Source organism: Loxodonta africana, chromosome 27, assembly GCF_030014295.1.
Source record: "Loxodonta africana isolate mLoxAfr1 chromosome 27, mLoxAfr1.hap2, whole genome shotgun sequence".
Lineage (NCBI taxonomy): Eukaryota > Metazoa > Chordata > Mammalia > Proboscidea > Elephantidae > Loxodonta > Loxodonta africana.
Genome location: NC_087368.1, coordinates 27,442,273 through 27,446,915, shown reverse-complemented (window position 1 = coordinate 27,446,915; position 4,643 = coordinate 27,442,273).

Sequence of the window (4,643 nt, the reverse complement as noted above, 5' to 3'; positions counted from 1 at the left end):
TGTGAAAGCTGGACAGTAAATAAGGAAGACTGAGGAAACATGCATTTGAATTATGCATTTGATTTACGATGTTGGCCAAGAATATTGAATATACCGTGGACTGCCAGAAGAATGAACAAATCTATCTTGAAAGAAGTACAGCCAGAATGCTCCGTAGAAGCGAGGATGGAGAGACTTTGTCTCATGTACTTTGGACATGTAACTAGTAGGTACCAGTCCCTGGAGAAGGACATCACACTTGGTAAAGCAGAGGGTCAGCGAAGAGAGGAAGACCCTCAATGAGATGGATTGGCACAGTGGCTGCAACAATGGGCTCAAACATAGCAATGATTGTGAGGATGGCACACGACCGGATGGTATCTCATTCTGTTGTACATAGGGTCTCTCCGAGTTGGAACCAACTCAACAGCACTTAAAACAACAACAACAATATCCTGGGAATATGTAAGTAGAAACGAATATCTTGTTTATCACTTCAATTTTGACTAGATCTAGCATTCCTTTTTACTAGATGCTAATATCCAGGTAATTGTTTTTTGAAATTGAGTCCCTGCTTGCCTCCAACTTTGCCTAGCATCAGAATTAAAGACTTTCCACCTGTAGTTCTGCTCTGCCCTGTCCTTGAGCCAATGAGAATCAATTCTGGACGAATAGTAGAAGACCCATTCCTACCAGTGGATGGAGTTTGGAATGAGTTTTTGGCTAGAAGACTCTAGGGCTCCTGGAGGCCCTGCCTGCTTTCTGAGCTGCATAACATAGCTCACAGCCCTCATGGCCTGTGTCTTCTCCATGTAAACGGACTTTGATCCAGGGTAGCACTCAAAATCTTTACTAGGACTGGAACCCTTCTCTGAATCCCAACTCACTTGGCTAGTCCTGGCAACTGACCTAGCATTATCCTCTCCCCAGAGCAATATGTTTTGTCCTGTTTTTCTGATATTTGAATAGGGCCTGCTTCAATCTGGATCAGTCCGCCTATCCTCCTGTCTGTCCCTCATTCCCCACATGCCATTAATTACAATATCCACTCAGTCCTACTTTCGTAACATATCTTTATTTCACCTGCCAACTACAGTGTAACAACTTGTAGTCCAAGGTCTATCCACTTTCACTTAAATGATTACAATAGCCTCTATTTTTTTTTAATAATTTTTATTGTGCTTTAAGTGCAAGTTTACAAATCAAGTCAGTCTCTCACACCAAAACCCATAAACACCTTGCTACACACTCCCAATTACTCTCCACCTAATGAGACAGCCTGCTCTCTCCCTCCACTCTCTCTTTTCCTGTCCATTCCGCCAGCTTCTTACCCCCTCCACCCTCATCTCCCCTCCAGGCAGGAGATGCCAACATAGTCTCAAGTGTCCACCTGATCCAAGAAGCTCACTCCTCACCAGCATCCCTCTCCAACCCATTGTCCAGTCCAATCCATGTCTGAAGAGTTGGCTTCGGGAATGGTTCCTGTCCTGGGGCAACAGAAGGTCTGGGGGCCATGACCACCGGGGTCCTTCCAGTCTCAGTCAGGCCATTAAGTCTGGTCTTATGAGAATTTGGGGTCTGCATCCCACTGCTCTCCTGCTTCCTCAGGGGTTCTCTGTTGCGTTCCCTGTCAGGGTAGTCATCAGTTGTAGCTGGGCGTCATCTAGTTCTTCTGGACTCAGGATGATGTAGTCGCTGGTTCACGTGGCCCTTTCTGTCTCTTGGGCTCCTAATCACCTTGTGTCCTTGGTGTTCTTCATTCGTCTTTGACCCGGATGGGTTGAGACCAATTGATGCATCTGAGATGGCTGCTTGCTAGCGTTTAAGAGCCCAGATGCCACTCTTCAAAGTAGAATGCAGAATGTTTTGTTAATAGATTTTATTATTCCAGTTGACTTAGATGTCCCCTGAAACCATGGTCCCCAGACCCCTGCCCCTGCTACGCTGGCCTTCGAAGCATTCAGTTTATTCAGGAAACTTATTTGCTTTTGGTTTAGTCCAATTGTGCTAACCTCCTCTGTATTGTGTGCCGTCCTTCCTGCAATAGCCTCTTAACTGGCTTTCTGTTTCTACGTTTTTCCTCTTCCCACCCATTCTTCTTAATCCATGTAACCACAACGGCAAGTATGATCACAGAATTTTTTACATAGAATCTTCCAGCGGTTCCCTATTTAAGTCAAATCTAAACCGTTCCTTTTAACAAGGTTCACATATCTCTTTGTGAACTAGTCCTAGCTTACTGCACATCCTCTTATCATCACCATCCTTGTACTCTGCAATTTCTGCTCTATTAACCTACTTGCAATAGTTTATTACATCATCTGTGGAGATTTTTCTGTGCACTACCCCAGCAGAATGAATAAGATTCTATGTTTAACGTAAAAACTTGAAACTGATTGCAGAAAGAACGTGCAGTAGAAAGATCGGGTCTTGGGAACTAAACAGGCCTAAATTCTAATTCCTTTTCCCCACCGTGTACTTTTTAATTTTTTATTGAGGTATAACAGACACAGTAATGGGTACAATTTTTTTGTGCAGGTGAACCAGATTCATATATATATATTCATATATATATATATACACGCGCATATGTATTATGTATTTGGTATATGCATAATATGTAGTATATATACTTACGTATTTTTTTTTTTTTTAATATGGGAGCCCTGGTGGCATAGTGGTTAAGAGCTCGGCTGCTAATCAAATGGTCGGCAGTTCAGATCCACCAGCCGCTCCTTGGAAACCCTATGGTGCAGTTCTGCTCTGTCCTGTAAGGTTGCTGTGAGTCAGAACCAACTGAATGGCACTTAACAACAACAACCTGTATATATATATATATGTGTGTATGTATACATATGTATATACACATATATATATATCTCTCTGAACTTCTGCCTTCTACCCGGGTCAAGATATAGGACATTTCTAGTTACCCGTAAAGTTCACTAATGCCCCCTCCTGGCCAACCCCACCCCAAAAAGTAACCACTCTTTTTGCCTGTTTTTGAACATCATATGTGTAATCATACCAAAACCAAAAACCCAGTGCTGTCGAGTCGATTCCGACTTATAGCAACGCTTTAGAACAGAATAGAACTACCCCATAGAGTTTCCAAAGAGCGCCTGGTGGATTTGAACTGCCAACCCTTTGGTTAGCAGCTGTAGTGCTTAGCCACTATGCCACCAGGGTTTCCAGTGTAATCATACATTATATAAATTATATTTATACATTATATAAATATAATCATACAGTGTGTACTTTCATATCTTGGCTTCTTTTGCCCAACATGACACATCTGCTCTCCTACTCCCAATGCGACGTCATTTATCCTCCTGAGCCTCAGTTTCCTCATCTCTAAAAATACAATACCTTTCCTGCACGATTGTTTTGGGAATTAAAGATAACCTGTATCAAACACAGAGACAGAGGCCTGGCATAGAGTTTTTCATAAATTATGGCTATTGCTACTTATGGTTAATCTTTGTATCTTCTATTTTCACTCTTAGAAAGCTGTTCTTTTGAACTATTATTACAGTATATTCAGTTTTTTTGTTTGGGTTTTTTTTTTTTTTTTTAATCTAGTAGTTCAGGAGTACTCTGCTTTTAGGACTAAAATCTAGGTAACAATATGTTTAAATCAGCATTATGTGAAAAACTCTTCAAATGAACAAAGGAGATTTAACAGTGTTCCCTATCACTTATCAGGTGAGAACAAAAGGTGTGAAAAAATCACCTCTCACCTCTGTAGAAGGGTTTCTATTTTTCTTTTGTTTTCACTGGGTATTGTTTTCTGGGTGGCCTCCTTTGAGGCAAACCACCATTTTCTCTGGGGTCAGAAACTCTTATTCCTAAAACATAAAATAACAATAAAAATAATCGTAATTCTATGACACGATTTTATTACTCTTATCTTGGTCTTGGAGCCCTGGTGGTGCAGTGGTTAAGGGATCCCCTGCTAACCAAAAGGTCGGCAGTTCAAAATTCACTAACCGCTCCTTGGAAACTCTGAGGAGCAGTTGTACTGTGTCCTATAGCATCACTATGAGTCGGAAGCGACTCGACAGCAACGGGTTTGATTTTTTTGATTATATTGGTCTTGTGCAGATGCTCTGATCCTTTGTAGAATTTGACATAGAAGCTGACAAAGAAAAGACAGCAGTACTTTTGGTTGTACATGGCTTTTGAAATATCAGTAACATTCTAGTTAGATGGTCAGTTGCATTGGAAATATCTCAGGGACCTTTTGCTCATTTAGAGGAAATAAAGTCACAGAAAAGTGATTCACACAAGATGTCTCTGCACTCTTAATCGGATAGGAGACACATGTCCAAATTCAGCATCCATGCCTCCCAAAATCAAAGAACCTTCTATACGCCATGCACTGTGCTGAGCCCTGGGGAAACAAATAAGTCAAGGCTGCTGGCCTAAAGGGTCTCACAGTCTAGAGGGAGAGAGACAAACAGAAGAACAAATAATTACAATCCAACATGATACAAAATTATATGGGAGCCTAGAGGCAGGAGAAATTAATTCAACCTCCAGAAGACTGCCTATAAATACTTAAATTTGAGGTGGGTTTAAAGACTATGTAGCTGTTTGCCAGGAGAATGACAAATGGAGTCTCAGTTGACTAGACTCTCTGTCATGGAGCCAGAGATTTCTAG